Genomic DNA, 22,024 nt, shown 5'->3' with positions numbered 1-22,024 from the left:
TGATACATGAAACCTGAAAATGAACTAGATTTAGGAATTTTTTCCTAAGACAGTAATATGTTTCTCATTTATCATATACAATAAATGCTGGTTTGTCTCATTAAACACTGGTTACATTATTACCCAACTAATACCCAATACATACCCATCCTGAGTAAGTATAAAATGTGAGAAGAACAAGTCGTCTGCTCACGTGCTCCCGGGGAAGTCAGAGACTTTGGGGTGTTGGTTTTCTCCTTCCATCAGAGGGTACTGTAGTCAGGCTTGGCCACCAGTGCCTTACTGATAAAGCCACCTCTCTGACCCCATTATCTACTTTAAATGCAATACAAGACATCATGATTCACTACTGTTAACTAGTATTTTATATTAGCATAACAGTAAGTAAAAGCTTTTATTGAAACACACTTTTCGTTCTGCTTTCCATAAACAGGTCACAACTGTAGGCTCTAAGTGTAATTTTCGTAGAAACTGCCTAAGAAAAGGTAAGTGATCACAATCCTTAATTTTCATACTAACAGGAAAGGCTTTTGAGGGGGGTGTGCTGTTTCATTTTTATGTCAACTTGACATAGATGAGAGTCATTTGGGAAGACAGAACTCAATTGAGAAAATGCCCCCAACCACATTGGCCTTTGGTGGATTTTCTTGATAGATGGTCCAGCTCACATGTGTGTGTGTTGGGGGGTGGAGGTGCCACCCCTGGGTTGGTGGTCCTGGATACTCTAAGGAAGCAAGCTGAGCCAAGCCAGTAAGCAGCACTCATCCAAGGCCTTTTGCATCAGCTCCTGACACCAGGTTCCTGCTCTTTCCGTGATGGGGAGTGGCCTGAGAGTTGGAAGCTGAAATAAAATCCTTTACTTTTGGTAATAGTGTTTAATCACAGAAATAGAAACGATAATTAAGACAGAAGTTAACTGTTCCAAGCATCTGTAAGGAACCCTAAATTGACCATCTTTGGCTATGCAAACAAGTCACACAGATAAGGCACGTCTATTCAGTCAATAACAGAGAGCTTTATATAATTATGTATGGATCGAAAGACGAGGACAATTTCAAAGCTAGATTCTACCGGTATCAACTGTTCTTTCATGGGTCTCTGCACCTACCTGGCAAAACCAGACACACAGACCGCCCCCTTATTACAGCAGCAATGCCCACAGAACCCAGGTGTAGTTCTGTGGGTGGCAAGGCTCGTGGCCAGTTGGGGTCGCTCTCTCTAACCTGCCAGGCACCGCTGCAGGGCTAGATAGTTGCCGAACAAAGTGGACTTCACTTCTCTACCTGACAACTAAGGCAGGCAATGGAACCTCCAAGCCCTGCTGGGGTCTTTGGGGCCAATGAAGTCATTTCTTGCTGCCTCCTGTATTACTCGCCGCTGCGCGAGCCAGCTTCACCTGGGGCGAACATCATTTTGAGGGTCACAGGCAGAGGCTGTGTCAACTGGAAGAGACAGACTAAGCGGGGGCGGAGGGGTTTGGGCCGCGCCCACATCCTGCTTGCAGGATAAAGCTATGAGGGTTAGGTGGGAGCAGCGGGACAGGAGGGGACCGAGGAGTCACGAAGCCGCCTCCATTGGGGACCGCCTCCTCTCGGAGTGGCCGCCCCTGTTTATTCCTAATTATCAAGCGAGAACTCAGGTTAAACAGCCACCCACAGGTAACCCGTCTGGGCCTCCGAGGATGCACCAAGGGGGCTGGGGATGCGGAGGCGAGCGGAGAAGTGGACCATTCAGACGGAGGGGGGAGCCGACAGTCTACCCTCGTGCCCTGGCATCCGTCGTACAGGGAAAAGGCGTGCAAAGACAGAGTCCACTCTATTGCATTTGAGCCTGGCTCGGTTATCCGGGGCTCAGAGGAGGGACGGCTCTCTCCCGCATTCCCTCGCCCCCAGCTCGCCTCACCCCTCCGCGGGATTGTTGGTTAGGTCCGGGGCGGGGCGGGGAGGGCAGCCTCCACGTGCGGCCGCGATCCCGAGCTTTCGGCTTCTTCCGCTGTTCGGCCTCCGCCTCCAACTCGGGGAGGGGCGGGGCCTCGGGCAAAGTGGGGCGTGTCTTAGGCGGGGGCTCGAGGGGGCGGAGCGGAAGGCGGGGGCGGGGGGCGGGGCAGTTGCAGCGTTGGTCTGGCGGCGGCAGAGGGGCTGGGAGCAGCGAGAAGGCTCGGTGCCGCTGGAGCAGACGCCGGTTCGGAGTCGGACGCCTGGCGCTGGCGACTTTGGAGGTACGTGCGGGAGCGGGCGCGGGCCTGCTGGCCCCCTTTCTGGGACGGTGCACCCCGGCCGCCGCTGTGCCCCCTGCTGGTCTAAAGTGCGATTTCCCCGCAGTGCTGCTCTCGGCTTCTTTCTTCTCTCTCACGGGGCTCTCTGGGCGTCGGGCACCGGGCGGGCAGGTCGTCTCTCCGCGAGTCGGAGCTCGCCCAGGCCGGGACCCGGGGCAGCCGCGGCCGCGAGGGAGGCGAAGAGCTGGGGGTGCCCGGCTCTGCGATCCTGAGCCCCCAATCTCCGAGACCCCGGTTCGTGGGGCTCCTGTTTGTAGCGCCCCGTCTGACTAGCTGGGACCAGTCGTGAACCGGGTGTTTCCGAGCGCTGTGCAGGATTGCCTGTTACGCGCGAAGGCCGGGCTGCCGGCTTTGGGAAGGCAGCACCCCAGCGCGGCCGTCCGGGGTCCCCGCAATTGCCTAGTGTGGGAAGCCCCTGAAGGGGGCCTCAGGGATACACGAGCGGGGGGTGCGGCCTGTAGAATTTGGGTTTCTGGAAGAACTTAACACGGCCAAGCAAAGGAGACCACTAGCCTCTTTTGAGCCGGGAAGGCGGGGACGCGGACATCTGGGGGCCACCCCTGAGAGGTCTACAGGATTAAAACAACACTTGGAGTTCCAGGATGACTTAGCCTAATGGTGGGGCGCTTTCTTAAAGGCGGGGATAGATGGAAAGCTGTCAAAACAAGCACATTTAAAGTTAAAATAAAAGCTGGCACGATTTTCAGACCGTGCCGTTGTGTGGCTGGTGTCGGAAGAAGAAATATTACCTCATTGGCCCCCTTACACCTTTTTTGGTTTTGTTTATTTATTTATTTAAGCAGCCGGTCTATTTTGCCTGCATTGCCCTCGGGAGCTGTGTGGTGCCCACAGCGGGGAAAGAAAACTTGCGCAAAGGTTCTCGGCACTTCTGAATGTGGAGGGAAAGTGTACCTTGCCGGATTTTCCACGCACGATTCCCTCCTTTCTTTGGACCTGGTGATGTTTGTTCACTGGTTTTCTAAGCGTCTACTTACATTTAGTTTTTACACGAAATCCCCCCTGTTGCCACAGGGTGTAGTTTGGGGATTAGAGAATGCTTTTGGAGAAAGCTGCTAGTGGCTTCATTTTCCAAGAATGTAAGTCATTTCCTTTCTGTGGTTTCAGGGAGTTGATGTTTCACAGCATCAAAACTCTGTGGGGAAAATTTTCCGTAATACATCTGTCATTTAAAAGACTTGTGACTTTTGGGTTTTCTCCTTAAGAACAGTGCATAAATTCAGGCCCAGCATTGTTAAAGGGACAAGAAGGCTTCTTGGTTTTTTGTTTTGTTTTGTTTGCTTTCTTTATCCCGAATCTAGGGTATTGTGACTGCTGTAGAAAGTTTTAACAACCAAGACCTACAAATGGCTTGCAGGATGGAGAGTGGGGGAGGGGAGGGGAGCAGAAAGGGACAGGAAAACAGATGCCTTTTGCCCCGGTCCTTTGTAGTAAAACTCCTAGCACCTAATCATTTTCTTTGGGTGTGGTTTTAAGAAATTACCGTTTTACGTTAAAACTGAGAATGCTCCACAGTTGGAGGCAGGTGACATGGAAATGTGGGGGGGGGGGTTTGAGGGAGCTATGTTTGTAAACACACTGACTTCATATTTCATAGTAAAGTAGACCTTAGGTGGGATTATTAGATGGAAGGGGTCCTCCAGGGGATATCCCGTATCAAGTTATCTGCAGGATATCTTCTCCGGAAAGTGGGCTGACTCTAATCAGAATTCGTTCCCCGCCGGTTTTGAGTTGCTTGTAGAATACCCGTGATTTGACCCTGATGGGCAGTTCTTGCAGGGCTCAAAACCTTCTGACACAGGACAGATCTTTCTGGCTTCTTTGTCCCTTCCTTTTTGGATCTAACAGGGGTAAGACCCCAGCTTTGAGGACACAATCTGCGTGTAGATTTCAGATACCCCTGGCTTCACAGGAAAATGCCTGCAAGCAACCTGGGCAGGCTCCTGAGGCCCTGCTTTGAAGGCAACATGCCAGTGTGCTATAGGTTTTTAAAAATCTGTCATTCAGTTGGGCTGGCTGAATTGGGGGCTGTTGAAGACCCTTCCACATTTAACTATGCTTATAAAGAACATTTGGCTTTCAGAACTTATGACATAATGGGCCGTGTAGCCTTTTGTGGCAGTTGCTTGGAATGCAAGTTTCAAATAGAATTGTTTTTAACTGAGCTGTCAGGTTTAAGAGTTTTGTGTAAATGACTCCTGCCTCACAACAAACTCTCTGATAAAGGAATTCTTTGTAGTTTTCAACTTGGATGTTATACATTTTGATCTCCAAAGCTGTGTGTGTGTGTGTGTGTGTGTGTGTTTAAATGAAGCCTGCAAACAATTATTTTGTTACGTGAAAGCCAGTACCAAGAAAAGATTAATTCAGTCCAGATGTAAAAAATGTATGTGAATTTTAGATTTGGATGATCTCAACAAGTTTTCCTTTTGTGGATGAGACTGCCTGGATCCCAGATGGCATCCACAAATTATCCCATAGGCCTGTTTCTGAATTGAGGACCGAATTTCATGGGCTTTCTCCAAAGTCACTTTAATGCTATTTTAAATCTCGAGAATAGAAAGCTTTCTGAACCATAGCAGGGCGGGAGCTTGTTATTCCCACAGAAGCCTGCAGGGTCCCAGCGCAGGACATGCAGTCTGTTCCTTAGTGTAAAAACAGGAGGTAGAGAGCATGTGGGCTAGCCTTCAAAGGTTTCCTTTAGTTACCTGAGTCCAGCTTTCCTTTAACAGAAAAAGAAGTTTCAGGTGTTTCATTAGGGTCCCGCGATAAGGGCTTGTCTTGTGGTTTCAAGTTTCTTTGGGTCTTGTTTGACTAGCCTTAACCTTCTGCCCCCTTCTGAGTCTGAACAAGTAGTTTAAAAGAGAAAGAAGATTGATCTATTTGTTTGTTTGTTTGTTTTTTCAAGACTGGGTTTCTCTGTGTAACAGCTTTGGCTGTCTTAGAGCTCGTTCTATAGACCAGGCTGGCCTCAAACTCACAATGATCTGCCTGCCTCTGCCTCCTGACTGTGGGGTTAAAGGCGTGCGACATCACTACCCAGCTCTGTCAAGGAGTTTCTGAGTTGTGGAATTTTAATAAAAATGTGTCTTCCCCAAAGCTAAGTGAGAAGAGTGGGATTGCCAACCTTAGTGGCGAAACTTCAGTGGGTAGGAGACAGTTGAGAGGGCTGTTAAAATCGCACACTGTCTGGGGAGGGGGCCTTGCCGATCTACATAAATAAGTAGAAGCAAGGTAAAGGGATAATGTGAGAGGAACCAGGTCTCAGAATACTGAGCATTGGCTTGCATGGGGAATTTAAACTTAGACGGATAAACAGTGAATGTCAGCGTTAAAGTAGGGAGACCTTTCTATTTGAATTAAAAGAATAATATCTTTCTTAGCTGCATAAAGGATAAATTTGGAATTGACCTGCCGAGGGTCTGTATACAGCCTGCAGTGGGACTGGCTGCTGATTGATTGTTGTCCTGGAAACCTTGCCTCCCTTGTTGTTGACTCACTAGTTTGCTGTTAAGTAATGTGTAGGAGCCAAATGCCATTATTGCTCACCCCTCCCCAGCCACTTCCCATTTTAAAGAGTGGAAAATTTTTGTGTGTAAATGCTAATGATTATACAGATATTTAATTGGTCTCTACCATTTGGGAAGGCTATTAATACATGCTTGGTAAAAGCCGTGGGACCAAAGGGTTCTTCAGCAGTAATGGCCGACATTAAGTTTGGGGTAGAAGCAGGCACTCTGTGCATCTCGTAATTTTTCATGATTTAGTGGTGTAATTACTTCTAGTGCAAGTTTGTATATGGTCATTCTTTATGTGCACCACGTGCAATATATTATATTGATCAAAGAGAGATTACAGGCCATGAGAAGGACGAGGAAAATAACTGATCTGACCGCTGGCTGTGTTGCTCCAGGAAGAGAAGAATGTGTTGAAACGAATTCTCAGATGAACCAAGCGTACATAGTCCCAAGGAAAAGGCACTGTTGACCTGGGGCTTCCCTGGCGGTGTCTCTAGCTCAGCGTTTGCTTGCTTTGCTTTCCCCACCTGCATGGCCCTTGCGGCAGAGCTCAGACAGTAAAAAACTGTGGAGCGATCCAGATGTTCCCCGGGAGCTGGGACAAGGTTCCGTTCAGAAGCATCAACTTAGATACGGAGTTTCCTGGGTGACTTACCCCGGCGTACCCGCAGATGTTTTCCAACGTTTTTATACTTTTTATAAAACACCGTTTTATATCAACACACAGCCGTAGTCTTGTGTGAGAGAGAAAGTCTTCCCTAAGTGAAGCTAACTCAGGAGCTGGCTCTCTGGTCACAGAATGAGATGTAATTAATATTCTCCCCACAGGACACAGCTTGTGCTCTACAGTTGCAGTGGCTGGCTGACTTTCTTTCACACCTTTTAGTCCTTGTTGCTTTATCTCTTTGAATCTGTTGCTCACTTATTATATATAACCAGAGACACGCTTAACTCAGAATCATCCGGCACAAAGGGATCTGGTCCAAGGAGGAACATTATTCTTGATTCTTATGTAAGGTTAATCTGTTCTTAGATTTCATCTAAAGACAGGCAAATATAAGTTGCTTGGTTTTCTTGTGTATTTTGCCTTTTGGGGGTTGGATGGTTAGCCCAACAATGTCACATAATTCATAGAAATTGATGTCGTGAGAGGTGATTCTTTTTCTTGAATTTCCACTGATTAATACATCCAGTTTCTCCATTCTGTTACCAGACAGTCGGGTAGTGTGGGGCTCATATGTACTGACTGATGCTTTGGTGGCTCAAAAAGAAATTATTTCAGAATTGAGAGTATAACATTAAGATTAAAAATAACTTCAAAAATAGGGTATGCAATGATTTTTTTTTTAAGTATCTTAATCAGAGTGATTTTTTTTTTTTAAGCAGTATTTATCAACAGAAACACTGAAGGTTCAGCTGGGAACTCAAACTTTATGGGATAGTTTGAAGTGTTTCGGCTCAACAGTGCCAGACTTCAGCTGAGCACTGAAGGTGTGAAAGGGGCCTTAGGTGACATATGGACTAACCCATCATTTTTAGGGGCAGAATGACTCACACTAGTGGGCGTGTCTCAGGACCCAGTGTGGTCCAGCCAGCAGCTAGACAGATGGGGCTACTGTCCAGACCTTGCGGGGGAGAGCACAGGCCTGGAACCCGGTAGTTCTCATCCCAGTCTGCCTGGAGGCTCAGTGCCTAGAGGATAGATGCCCTTTTCTGATTCACCCCGTGATGTTGTGTGGCTCTGCTCAGGTAGTCCCACCTGTTAGAATGGATCTGTAGTGATGCGGGACATCTGTCCATCCCCCTGTCCATCTGTCCATCCATGCCCATTGACCCCACCCCTACCCCTGTGCCTTCCACACTGAGCTATTGTGATCTGTCTTTTCCCCCTCCCTCTTCCCCATCGCTCTCATCTTCCTCCTGTCTAGGCCAGCCAGAGATGCTGGGCTGCAGACAGCTGAGTGGGTATCTTGGACCCTGTTAAGATGGACTCTAATTTCAAAGATCTTGTCTCTAAAGAAGGTTCACCGTTTGGGTTCCTCCATGTAAGCTTTCTCCCTCTCTGAAGTTTCCCTCCCTCTTTATATTCTCCCCCAGCAAGTAAATATCCTCAGAAACAGCCAGTCTTCACCAAAAACAGAGGTGAAGTTCTGCTGCCGAGGGCTGTGGCCCGCCCTGGAAGCCTAAACAGAGAAGCCTGGGATTGTGGTCACACTGAGACCCGGTGGATAAAACCAAGAGTTCACAAAGAATTCAGATGTGCTCTTTCTCTCGTCTCCCTGAAGAATAAAGGGCATTTTCATGGCTCCAGACAAGGCTTGCCATTTCGGTTTAGGCTCATGAAAAAGGTGGTAGTGGGTGGTAGAACTACAGAAATTTAAATAAGAAAAAAAAAGAAAGAAATTTAAATAAGAGTATGTCATCTTCAACCCTGATGAAATGAGGCACTACATTCAACAGCAAAATCTTGTCAGATAGCATCCCAGGAGAATGTATATGATGACCGCAGATCTACAGTCCTGACATGTTACTCAGTGAAATCTCAAGAGATTATTATAGCTTGAGGACTGTAGAGAAGAGAGGCAGGGACGTGAGGTGGTAAGGTGAGGATTTTGTTTGTCTGTTTCTTTTTAGACAGGGTTTCTCAGTGTAGGCCCAGCTGTCCTGGAACTCACTCCGTAGGCCATGCTTACCTTGAACTCAGAGATCTGCCTGTCTCTGCCTCCCCAATGCTGGGATTAAAGCCATGCATCACCACAGGCCTACTTAATGATGAGAATTTTTTGAGGAGGTGAGGAGGCAGTTTTGAGACAGGATTTCTCAGTAGCTTCAGAGCCTGTCTTGGAACTCACTCTGTAGACCAGGCTGGCGTCAGAATCACAGAAATCTGCCTGTCTCTACCTCCTGAGTGCTGAGATTAAAAGCATGTGCCACCACTGCCTGGCAAGGATATTTTTAAGTGGGCATGTATTCATTTTACATAGTGATAGGGTTCATAAGAAGTTTCCATTCAAATGTATCATGTGATTTGACTGTATTTGCCCCTCCCACTTCATGCTCTTCCTATAGCCAGCCATTCTTGCTTCTCTTTTCATGTCACACACATATAAATGATTTTATATATGTATATGAAATCTAGGAACCATATATTAGAGAAAATGTGGTATGTGTCTTTCTGAGTTTGGTCCTGCAAATGATATACTTTATGATTGGATAAAACCCACACACGCACACACACCAAATTTTTCCTCATCCATTCATCTGCTAATAGGCACCTAGGCTGACTCCACAACAGGGCTGTCAGTCATGAGCAGTGTCTCTAGTATGCTGACCCAGATTCCACTGGGTAACTTTGAAGTCACTCCCTGGAATCCAGACTCGGCTGTTCTCCTCGGGTAGCTGGAGAAATGACTTGTGCTTTGCATTTCCTTCTCTCCTATAAAATGATGGGTGACAGAAGTTTTGGTTGCCCCACAGAGTTCCTGTGACCATTAGATGAAATGGTACATGCAAAACAACTGGCCTGGTTTTGACATACAGCAAGTAGTCAAGTGGTTTGAGCTGTTATCGCTGTATACAGAAAAAGTAATGGGCTTTTTAGAGGTTGCCTTTGTTTACTACTGGATCATTGGATTTTCCTCTCAGGAAAAGCAGGCAACAAAACCTTTATATGTTCAGATATTGGGCAGTTGGTTGCTGCATTAAAACAGCTGGCTTTTCTTACTGGTTGATGGGAGGAAGTTTTCCAAGTTCTCTTCTAATTGTTTTTCTTTCTTTTACAGATACCAAAAAGTAAATCTGCATATTAAAAGTATTCTCTTTATGTCATTAATATATTGGGTAGCGCTTTCAGACTGAAGAGTGGCAGAGGACCCTGCTTTCTGCTCATACACCCTGCAGAATTTCCCATGAGCCCCCCTCATGTTTATTCCTCAGCCCCCCTCCCCATTGGCCCAGTTTATACACTGTGAGTCAAACCCCTTAATGACTTTCTGTTATTGGGCCCAGAGTTTAAGATTTTAAAACCATTCATTCAGGGGAAATTAATAGTCTGAAAGTTTCAGAGGGAGCATTTAAGCAAAAAGGAACTTAGCTTAAGCGCATCGGGAAGATACATTTACATCTAAACAGCGTAATTACTAGCTCAGCTATAGGCCCGGATGAGCCGTGCTGTATCATTCTGATCTGTTCCCGGAAGTGGGGGTGCCACCTCACATGGCCCATTCCTGCCTGTGCACTCTGCAAACCTCAGGCTGGAGTAAACTGAGCACCTTAGCGGTGTGCGCTAGACCAACAGAAACTAGGTTCGGTGTCTGCGTGAAGTGTTCAGAGCTATACTGAGTGATGCCTGCGGCCCCTGTCTGCCTGGCCAGTGAAATACAAGTATGGGGAAAGGAGTTAGGTGTCCCTAGGGAAGTGCCAAATTAGCAATTAGGAAACAAGTGGTCGTGGCCAAGGGTACGATGTCTGGTCCCATCTTTGGGTGCTGAGCCTCTGGAAGGTAGGAAGCCAGGCTGAGCTCCATCTTTGGGAACTTGCCTGGAGTTCAGGAAAAAGCCTCAAGCATTAGAAGAAAACTAAGAAATTGAAGTGACTGGATGTTTAAATTCCGTTGTTCGTCTAACATAATACATAACCGGCATATGCCAGGTTGTGTTGTAGGCCCCAGAGATACGTAAGTGAACAGAAGAGAGAACAGAGCTCCACCTTCATGGTAGTCTATTAAGAGACAGACAGGAAGTGAAGTCCATTTTATGTGTTCAGAAGGTCATAAGTATGAAACAAAAGGAGGTCAAAAGAAATGCTGGTCCAGGGAGATGGGGACATTACTGCTTGGAGTAGAGATGCTGATATCAGGGCAGTACCAAAGCATTTTGCTTCATTGTGCCAGTGACGGTGACTGCGATGGGCAGAGTTCCCGGAAGCTGTTTTGACCGACTTCCAAGTGGAGGAGCCGAGGAGGAGGGAGATTGGCTGTGGGATCTGGAGTCCAGGGAAAGGGTCCAGAGTTTGGAAGTTGCCAACACGGTGTGCGTGAGATAGCTTGTGCAGACAGAGAAAGGCCTATGAGCAAAGCCGCGGGGCAGATAAGTATCCGTAGTTGGTGGAGAAGAGAAGAAACGAACTCTCCAAGGAAGGCTTTTTTTTTTTCCAGTGGAGTGGGCTCCTCCTTGAGCGTCTGATGCTGTTACGAACACCATTGTCTGCACCACAGGCAGAGGAGTTGTTTTTCTGACTGTGGTGCTTGGACTGCTTCATCAACAGACTTGAATTTAGAATGAACTCCCAGAAGATAGCAGGGAATGTCCCTGAAGTCAGTAAATGTCTCCCAGAGTCTGGGAGAGTGAGTGAGTGAGTGTCACGTGTTGCTCAGAGATCGAGGTCAAGCGGGGTTAGGTAGGAGAGTCATTCTTTGAACCCCTGAAATCATTCTAGACCAAGGCAAAAGCTGTGGTGATGGCAAGGGTAGGGACAGATGCCCAGTTGGAGAGGGTCCCAAGAGAACGAGAAGTTTATGAGCGGTAACTGTCTGTAATTCTGCCATTTATAAATCTTTAATATTGATTATGTTTTTTATTTTAATATGGGGCATTATTTCAGAAATGGGATTGTTGGGAGCCTGAGGGCTTCAGTGGGCTCAGACAGGAGTTGGGCACCTTTACGCCCCTCTCCTTGGTAATTGTTGGTAAGGCTCCGGTGTCCAGATTGTATGTATCTACTTTTTTTGAAATAAGAGAACTGTTCTATCGCAGTTTTCAAGCTGCAGGTTGACTGTCTTTAGCTAAAAACTGTACCCTAAAAGCCCTTCACATGAGTCTTTATCTGTCCAGTGATCTGTTCTTGGATTCAGTATATGAAGTTCTTTTGTAGGAAAAGAGATACATGCCTGAAAAACAGTAGGTTTAGGGTGTCCAGGCTATGCTTAGGGCCCACACTGGAAGTCCTCTTTCACAGAGGGAATTAGGACTAGAGGTTCTCAAGAGTCAAAGCAAATAATGAAGTTCTCTTTAGTGTTTGTTCTATACCCCGCTAATGGCTTTCATCATGATCGTTATTTCTAAGCATGTGATTAAGCAATTTTTGTAATTTTGGATTTTATATCATAATTGGGCACCAAGAATTTTCCCTTCCTGGAATTAACTTTGGATTATAATGGTAATTTTATGTAATGCTGTCATCAAAATGAATAACACATCTCTAATACTAATTATCTTTCTCTAAGTGTATTCAAACACCGACACTTAAGCTTTTGGAGTGTTAAAGGCTTACAAAATGATTGGGAGAATTAAGACTTTGTTACACGATTTGACTATTGTTTGGTAATAAAAGATTCTGTAGAAAGTCACTGATTATGGAGAGGTGCTGGAAAGGGCAAAGGCTTCGTTGGCCGTGGGTTATGGCACATGGCTTTTGGATATTGGAGCACCCTGATGGTAGCCTGTTTCCAGCAGACTGTGGTTCGGGCATCTAATGTCAACATGCTCAGGCATGCGCTGTCCACACTTCTTTATCATCGTTTTGCATGTTTTTTCAGCTGAAGCTTGCAAGTCACTCTACGGTTAGCTAAGTGGTCATAATTGACTCGTAACAGAAACACACCAGGCCAGTGTGAAATGGTTCTGCAGTGCAGTGTTTTCCATGGTGGATGCTATATGGTGCCGAACTTTAAGCAGACCATGTCAAGTCTCTTCTGTCCGGGACTGTAGGATGCTATCCAGAGTTCTTAGCATGAGATTTTTCACGCCCATCAGCAAGGTTGGCGGCGGTGGACATAATTTAGCTTTTACCACTTTTATTCGCCAACATTTAAATCTTGGGAAATTTGACATTTTAAAAATTGTATTTTATACTTCCCCTTGAAAGGTCAGAACCCCTGGCAATGACCTTCTTTGTGTGGGCGTGTGCTCCGCAGCCCCACAGAGGCCAGCAGAGAGCCAGTGTCCATATCTCCTGAGTTAGGCTGCTCCATCTCACAGTAGCCTGCTTCTTCCAGTGGGCTGTGTGTCATCTCAGAGCGCCTTAGGTCTAGTTAAATTGTCTTCCCCGTCAATCCCGTGTGACATGCTGACGCCGTATTTCCTCTTCTGGGATTTCTTTCTGGAATCCAGGCTCTCTCTGTTGCTCCTCACAGCCGAAACCTGGCACCTGGCACCTTGTGCGGTCAGCTTTGCGCGTGGTACCTGGCTCGCCCAGTCTCCCCACTCGTTTCTTGAAAGCAAAGACCATATAATTTACCAGTACCAGGAAAGTTTATTTTAGATTTACTGGATTAGCTTTTTTGATTTAGTTTCTGGTGCATAGAACTCTATAATTCTCTATAATTATGGTGATGGTATAGAAATGGAAAACAGCAGTCTTAGTAAAATCGCCTTCAAACTGTACTTTCTAGATATATTATTCCCAAGCCCGTTCTCATAGTGTTTGCACAATCTTCTTGCGTATCCATTCACTAATACTTCAGTTATCGTCAATGTTCTGTCCTGTTGTATAGGTGTGTAGCTTCTGTACAGTGTGTAATGTGAAAATGTGTGGTTTCCAGATTAATGAGTCAGTACTGCCTACCAGTTTGGGGGAGCAGTATGCTTCATCTTAGCTATGACCACTTTCAGAAGTCCAGATTTTTTCATTCATTTACAAATAATGTGTACATTACTTTTTTGTTGTTGTTTGAGACAAGATTTCTCTGTGTTAACCCTGGCTGTCTTAGAACTCGCTCTGTAGACCAGGCTGGCCTCAAACATAGAGATTCTCCTGCCTCTGCCTCCCGAGTTGTTTTCAGTTTTGATTTTGTTTGTGAAGACAAGGTCTCACTTGTGAATCTCTGGCTGGCCTGGAACTCACTCTGTAGGCCAGGCTAACCTTGAACTCACAAGTCTGCCTGCATCTGCCTGCCTGAGTGCTGAGACTAAAGGTGTGGACCACAGTGACTGGTTGTGAAAGGTAGGTTCTAAATACTAGAATACATAATGATTTAGTTTTGAAAATTATTGCAATAAGTATACAACAAACCCGGGCAGTGGTACAGAGCACTCAGGAGGCAGGCAGATCTCTGTGAGTTTGAGGCCACTTCCAGGATAGCCAGTGCTACACAGATAAACCCTGTCTCAAAAAACCAAGAGAGAGAGAGAGAGAGAGAAGAAAAGTATGCAGCAAGATCTTAGTAGAGATTTCTCTGAGTGTCTAGGAGGGGGCAAAGGTAGGGCATGTGATAGTGACCAGGTTCTGAATTCCTTCTCCTTCCTTTCTGCTCTCCAACAGAAGATTTAAAAATAATCAAATGTAAACCTACAGCCTTTGGGACAAAAATGAATGAAGATGTACTGAAAGCCAGGGCTTGGGGGATGAAAATGTTCAAAAAAGGAAAAACTGTTGTCCAGAGAATTTTCTTTGCCTGTTGTCATTGCAGCAGTGTTAAAGAAAATAACACTTTATGACTCTAGGAATTGATTGAATAAAAGACAATGGGAAAATCAGGCTTCAAATGTAAGACAGACACAGCCAGTTTGGGAATAACTTACGGGACTATGAACTATTTCAAAGATAGTAACAGTGAGGTCTTGTCTCATTGCTCTGAGAAGGAAAAGATGAAAATAAACGAACACCCCCTCCCCATGAGAAGTGGGTAGCCTTTATTTAATGGTTCCAAGCTCATAACGATTTTCCCCATCTGATATCTTTGGGAAATGTTGAAGACTTGGCTGGAGTCAGCCTCTGTGTTGGCGTAGGTTCCATCACCACAACCAGAAACGGCTCGTGTTTTTCTTCCAAAGAAAAGAGAATCCTGTGCTTAACCAAACCTATCTAAATACAGTATTAAAGTTCATTTGTTTTTCATACTAAAGTCAGCTTCAAGGTGCCAGTTTAAGATCTTTATTAAGGAATCAAGTTACTTATGGGCAGATTTTAGGGAGTGTTACTTCAAGTAAACGTGAGATTTTCAAATTTAACATTAAAAAATGTTTTTTTTAAAAAAATCAAATTAAGAAGCAGTTTTTTCTAGGAATGTCGAGGGTCTAGAATTTGCAGTAAACCCTAACTAAGTCCATTTAAAATAAAGCCTTTGTAATCTCCAGAGTTTATTTTCTGAGCCTGTGTTCATTTTAAATATCTGGAAAAGAACATTTGATTGATTATTTACTTCCACAGGTGCCTAGAGGAACATTAAGAGACATTTTCATGACGTCACAGAAAGCTAATGGAAGTGACCCAAGATAGGGCGTGCAGTTCCCTTTAGTACCAGCCTTGTCCTTCCAGTAGGCCTGCTTCCTGAGGAGGATATTGTGAAGGACCCTGGGAATCGGAGTGATAGAGACAGAGAGCTAAATTAATACCTTTATTCTGTAATCTGTTTTCTGCTGAATAGAGTTTGAAGTACTATCTTAAATTGCCTAAGTGATTAGAAAGGCTGTGAAATTTGGTTTGAGGGCTTTGGGGCTGGCGGGGGGTGGGGGGTGGGGGGAGGCCTTGCTTTGGGGTCAGCCAGACTGCCTTTTTGGCCATTCGAGTCTTGGCAGGACTTTGTGATGGTAGCTCCTGTGTCTCACCCAGTGACACCGACACTGCTGGGAGGCCTCTTGTGGCTTAACAGGTAGGCAGCAAGCAGCTTGCCAACAGGTAGCGGCTCCTGTTCTGCCCTCTGGACTCCTTCCTGCCACCTGGAGCACTGGTGGCTCTTGACCTGTGTCTAGCGGTGTCTCCGCTTTGTTCCTTCCGAGCACTGTGAGGTCAGTCACCTGGCATTCGGGTTCACACCTTAGGCAAATCACATGTTTACCTGCTGGCCCGCAAAGGGAATGTGTTCTGTCCTAAGTCTGACATATGAATAAACTCTATCGTCTTGTAACAGCTCTTAATATTTGCATTGAAAAGAATACAAATTTTGTTCCTTAGATATTCAAAAGGCCCTAAGTAGAGACTGAGTTTTTATGACTACCGATAGAAAATAACAGTAGAAATTTTCTGTGCTTTCTCAATGTAAGCTCTGTCTTTTGAAATACCTGAGTTTGGTATCAATTGGGATATTGTGTGACAAAACTTTCTGGGGAGATGCGACACACGTCTGTTCACAGATTCGGAGCCCGGGACAAACCAATGTACTGACACCCCAAAGTCCAACTTGGTGAACCATGAGTTTTATGGGGGTTACTTACAGGAATATGGGTGAAGGGTTAGGGCCAAGTGCAGAAGTGACTCGGACGCACCCCCATAGCCATCTCAGCATGGGTGATGGCTCCCAACAGCCAGGAACCGGCAGCTTGACCAGGAAGCAAACCACCGCTCCTTAAGAACAAGATGTATTTAATGCTTAAATTTTCTAAAGAATCTGAGAACTGAGTCTGAAGACTTCAGATAGAAAATAGCTGTAAGACGGAGCCTGTAAGGAGTGAGTTAAATGGCAGGACACCTTTCCCTGGGCAGTCGGTGGCTGCAGCAGAACAGGGCCCTCTTTAAGGCCTGTGCTCTTTTCCGCTAACTACCTTGTTGGATAAAATAATTACAGTTTTTGAAATATATGGCACAACATTTTTTATTCCTTTTCTTTTATCCCCTTTAAAATTTACGTAATAATTTATTTGAGATAGAGTCTCACTACATAGCCTTGACTGGTCTGATACCTCTACTTAGACTAGGCTAGCCTCTAATTTGCCACAGCCCTGCCTCAACCTCCCAAGTACCCTTTTGATAACTTACAAAGCCAATTGTGGTTTCTGTCGGACACTAGCAACTTATTTTCTTTAGCTCATGTTTATTTTGTCGGAGAGAAGTTTTATTTCAGGCCAACTAAAGTCTGTCTTTTCAGACATTTTCAGCTTGACCCAGAATTCCAAATCATTGACCTTTAATCACAAAAGGCAAAGATGTGTGTAAAATCTTACACTGTGGCTCCTTTGGTCATTGCAGATGTTATCTTGTTGCTTTTTCGAACCTGCTAGCAAGAAATCTAAAGTGAAAAGTGTTTTGAAATGATCACACATTGTGTGTTTAAAGGTTCGATACTCAGTTCCGAAACTTGGCATACTCTTTACAGCTTCCGTTTACAACCTGGGATGCAGAAGCCTGTGGCGCCCGTGAGGGGCACAACGGGTGCTTCATGGAAGTGTTTCTTCCGCGGACCTTCTGCTGCTCTCACAGGCCTCAACACTGGTGTATGTGCCAGAGATTTTGCTGAAAATCAGAGATGAGCAGGACAGGAGCCTAGCACAGGTCGGCCAGAAGGACAAGGAAAGCACACTTAACACAGTGTATTCATTAAGGAGGATGCTACGTATAACTGCTCTCCTGTTTTTGTTTGACAACAAATTATCTTTTGCTGTTCAGAATTTTTTTTCTTGTTTTTTTTTCTTTATTCTTTTTTTTTTTTTAACTCCCTTCAGTTTTTTAAGACAGGGTTTCTCTGTGTAGTCCTGGGTATCCTGGCACTCACTCTGTAGACCAGGCTGGCCTCAAACTCACAGAGATCCATCTGCCTTTGCCTCCCAAGTGCTGAGATTAAAAGCATTCAGAATTCTTGCTCAGTGGTAACTGGATCTTTGTTTTATGAAGTAGCCTTGACCTTGTCTCAGTTACCAAATGACCATGACTTCCTACATTTCAGTTCTAAGGTTGAGTTTAAGCTCAGGGTTTAAACTAAAGCCTCGGGTTTACTAATTGAGCCAATTCTGCATTGTATTCGTTGCACATCAACAAGAGGCTTGAGGTAATAACTGCTACTTACTATATAAACACTAGTGGATATGTAGATTTGTTTTTAAACATTTTACCTTTCTTAAGACAAATTACATGCATGAGAAATAAAGTTCACAAGTTATAAGTAGATAATTGAGTTTGGGTAAATGTATTCACTCATGTAACCAACAAAATAACTAGAATATAGACCATTCTGTCGGGACCAAATGTTTACTGTGGCCCCTTTTTAGTCACACCCCATTCTTTCTTTCACCTTGCTTTTGTACATGGTTTCTTCTGTCATTTAGTATATGTGTTTGGGGATATCAAGTTTTGTTAGGGATTTTGGTGAGCGTGTTCATGAGTGATCTTTTTTAAAGAAAAAGTTCTTGCCAGATGATGGTGGCACTGTACCTTTAATCCCAGAACTTGTAAGGCAGAGGCCGAAGGATCTCTGAGTTTGTGGCTAGCTTGGTCTACAGAGCAAATTCCAGGACAGTTAGGGCAACACAGAGAAACCCTGTGTTGAAAACCCAAAAGGGGGAGAAAAAGAAAAGAAAAAAGTTCCTATTGCTTTGAATTCACCATTGGTTGCCCATGCCAGTAGCTCCTTTGGCATTCTTGGGTGGCATCCAGTTGTCGGTTGGCTCATTCATTCCCCTACTGATGAAGGATACTTGGGTTGTCCTATTTTAGAGCCATCCTAAAGTTACCAAGAATATCCATGTTCGTTTCCGGTCTTAGTTGCCTGGTATGGGAATACATAACTTGATAGAGAAACTGCCTGATTGTTTTTCTGAAGTGGCTTGTGCCATTTCAAGGTCCTATGAGCGATGATGGCCGAGAGTTCTTTGTCCGAATTCTTGCCGAGTCTTGGCGTTGTCAGTCTTTGCAGTTTTATGAGTGTGTAGGTAGCTTACTCTGGCTCTTACTTGTGTCTCCTAAAGACTAATGATGCCGAGCATCATCCCAAGTGCTTCTTTGTCCTTACTACCTGGTCCTCGCTGAATGACTATTCAGATTTATTGATCATATTTTTAAGAAGTTGTCGGTTCTGTTTCGTTATGAGAGCTATTTGTGTTATTCATGTTTTCTGGACTTGTTTTGAAGCAGGTGTTTACCTTTTTTTCCAGTGTGAAAATTTCTTCATCTTTAAGGTGACTTTCAAAGGGCAGAATTCTGTGGACAATTTTTTTTGTTTAAGGTCTATGGTAATTTTCCTCCATATGGTTAGGTCTAGTAGTTTCAGTACAATTTGATAAAAATGTGTTAATAAATCACTTTTGTCAAAAGTTAGATAACTTTATACAGGCTTTTTTCCTGAACCCTTTATTCTACCTGGTTGAGTATTTCTGGTTTTGTATCTTTCAAAAGAATTCTATGAATGAGGTCGTGAGACCTACTTTGGTATCGTCAAAATCATTTTAGCTAATTTTATATCCACTTGTTTATTTTTGAGTTGAAAAAAAGCATACTGCAAAGCTTTAAAACTTTATTTTGTAATAATTTGAGACCCACAAAAATAGTAGTTCCATCCTACCCTTTGATAACCTCTCCACTGGGAGAAAAGAGAATCTCATAACTATATATGCTTTCCAGACCAGGACCTTAACTTTGCATAATGCTATTATCTATGCTGTAGACTTAGACCTACTGTGTTTCCTCTTGGGTCCTTGGAGTTTTTAGTTTTGGGTTTTTGGATTTGGATTTTTGGGAACAGGGTTTCTCTGAATAGTCCTAACTGTCCTGGAGCTCACTCTGTAGACCAGGCTGGCCTCAAACTCGGAGATCCACCTGCCTCTGCCTCACCAGTGCTGGGATTAAAGATGTGTGCCACCATGTTCAGCTTCATATTTGTTTTTTATATTTTGCTGGATTCAATACACCAAGTTTTAGTAAAGGTTTTTATTAAGTGCATCTGTGAGAGATGTTGGTCATTTTGTTTGTTTTTCTCTAATGAACAGGTTTTGGAAATGCTGGCCTCATAAAAACAATGGGGAAATATTTCTCTTTAATTTCCTAGAAAATTTGTAGAGAATTGAGTTGTTTTTTCTTTACACGTTGATAGTAGTTGGAGGGACAGCATCTACACTTGGTATTTTCTTTGTCTAATTTTCCTAGAACATGGATCTGTGGGACAGACAGTGGTGCATGCAGATAGCTTATTTCTCCACTGAGCTTTGGTCGGTTGTGTCTTCTGAAAAATATGAACGTTTTTCAGCGACGTTGTTGTGTCTGTCAACTTAAACGGTTCACACATCTGTACCAGTTGCCAAATTTTGAATTTGGGTTTTATTCTAGCACGTGGGTTCACGTTTGGCCCTCGGAAGATTTGAAGCTTATAAGGTATTTTGAGAGTTGCCTTCAAACAACAGCTATTTCAGATACTTGCTATGAGGAGGGCCTTCGGAGTAAGCCGTCTGTTACGATGCATGCTAGAGGGTTGTTCTCCCTGGCTAATGGGGCCTGGAGCCATTGCCAGACCCTGTGAACTCTGGGGATCATTTGGCCTATTGCTCTCTGAGGAGTCTGTGTCTGACTTTGTGGGCTTTTTCCATACGGATACCAGGCTGGTGGTTTCCAGCATGTTCCCCCCACCCCCATAGATCCTTAGCCCTTGCTTTGTACCTCGGCACCCTCTTTGATGTTCTGTGCTGTCCTAGCCCCAGATGCCTCTACCGCTCCAGCTCTGATCTCAGTCTTCTCGTCTCAGACAGACAGAACTCAGCAAGCGCTAGAAATTCCTAGATGTGGTGTTGTTTTGTTTTTAATCTTTAAAACTCCTTAAACCAGAAGAAATACTTGTGAAAATATGGACAGCAAAACACTCAGTATCTCACGCCTAATTTTTATGCTGGTGCTTATTTCGAAGCATGGCTCCAGCGAGCACTCGTGTGCTAATGGAAATTTGTCTACGGCTCATCCAGAGTGTATTGCACAGCTGCCAAGGTAAGACCGAAAAGAAGATCTCTGCCGCTGATGGCCTCATCACTAGTGCTGATAACCCGGAGGGCAGGTGCTTGGGGAACTGCCTGCCTTTGCCCTCAGAGGAAATCGTTTCCAAACTCTAAGTAGTTTGTGTTCACTTGGAAGATGGCTTTTGAAAGAAAGACTTGCCAGGGGAGGTTAGGATCATCTGAATATGGTGACCTGTATCGATAGCAGATAGCGTTTTGCAGATCTTATATGTGAGAAAGAATTCTCACCCAACTCTCCATACTAGGAAGCTCAGCATTAGGGGTAACATGCTTTCTTAACTCATTCCCTCCCCATCCCAGGGTTCTGGGGTTTGAACCCAGGGCCCAAATTAACCCTAACCAGGAGTTCTGCCTCTTAGCCATATCCTCAGTGTAGACGCACAAGTGGTTTTAATTAATGAAAAATTGTATTTGTACTCTGTGTGTGTGAGAGAGAGAGAGAGAGAGAGAGAGAGAGAGAGAGAGAGAGAGACCATGGTGCTTGTATGGTGGTCAGAGTAGGGGTGGATTTCAGAAGTGGGTTCTGTCCTTCCCCTGTGGGATACTGGAATTGAACTCAGGGGTCATCAGGTTTTATGCATAAGGTTCCTTTTACCCACTGAGCCATCTCACTGAATCAAGAGTATGTTTCAGTTTGGTTGGGTTTTTTTTTTTTTTTTTTTTTTTTTTCAAGACAAAGTTTCTCTGTGTAGCTTTGGAGCCTGTCCTGGAATTCGATTTGTAGACAGGCTGGCATCAAACTCACAAAGACCCGCCTGCCTCTGCCTCCCGAGTGCTGAAATTAAAGATGTGTGCCACCACCACTTGACTAAGAGTATGGTTTTTTATTTTTAATTTATTTCTAGACAGGATCTCGCTATGTAGATCTGCCTTCCTGGAACTCATTATATAGACCAGGCTGGCTTCAAACTCACAAAGATCCGCCTGCCTTTGCCTCTCAAGTGCTGGAATTAAAGGCATGCTGGCAAAAGGAGTACTTTTAAATAAAACATTGGAATGCATTGTTTCTGGCCCACAGATGAAATGGTTCTGAGGCCGCTGGCAGTAGACAGGCTTGTCCTGGGGGGAATCGAGGGAATTGATAGGGTGACCCTGCACCACTGGAGCCGGGTACTGGTCCTGCCGTGAGTGACAGCTGGCCACGGATGAGCTGCACATCCCGTTTCCCCGGGCAGAAAGTCCCTGGCTCAACTCAAAAATAGTTGCCTTTCCGGTGTGATCACAGCCTTATGAAAAAAAGTCCCTAGCAGAGGTGGGGTAGTTTCTGGTTCTGTTTAGCCTGGGACTTTTTTAAAACTGTAACCTTTAAGGTTGAGGGATGGTTCCATTTGTTTCACGGAAGATTAAGCATGTTAGTGTAAGTAAGGTGTGATTCTGATTTCCTTCCTCCACACCCTTGGAAAGCCAGACTGCAAGTCTCTCCCAGCATCCGCAGGTGATCTCTGTAAGAAGGAATGTGCCCTGTCGAGGGAGATGCAGAGATGTGCTTCTTACAACCAGAGGTCCAGGGAGCAAGCATGGGGTCTGCCTTCGGGGCTTGCCTAGGCTGCTCCTGGCTCACTGCCTCG

General features: G+C 44.9%; 1 protein-coding gene across 3 annotated transcripts in view; it reads left to right on the top strand.

The window, feature by feature from the left end:
* The first annotated feature begins 433 nt into the window (after window positions 1-433).
* The window catches only part of Frmd6 (FERM domain containing 6), a 66,650-nt gene continuing 45,059 nt past the window's right edge, over window positions 434-22,024 (top strand). For 2 of the 3 annotated variants that reach the window (XM_041658434.1, XM_041658432.1), the window contains exon 1: window positions 2,101-2,218. The gene's annotated coding sequence lies outside the window, so the exon portion shown is untranslated. Of the gene's footprint in view, window positions 486-2,100; window positions 2,219-22,024 lie in introns of those variants that run through there. The other variant, XM_041658433.1, reaches the window with a different exon arrangement.

The sequence above is a fragment of the Microtus oregoni genome, unplaced genomic scaffold, assembly GCF_018167655.1.
Source record: "Microtus oregoni isolate MIOR12 unplaced genomic scaffold, Mior012 000009F_ref0000495, whole genome shotgun sequence".
Lineage (NCBI taxonomy): Eukaryota > Metazoa > Chordata > Mammalia > Rodentia > Cricetidae > Microtus > Microtus oregoni.
This window is presented reverse-complemented; position numbering and strand designations above follow the sequence as displayed.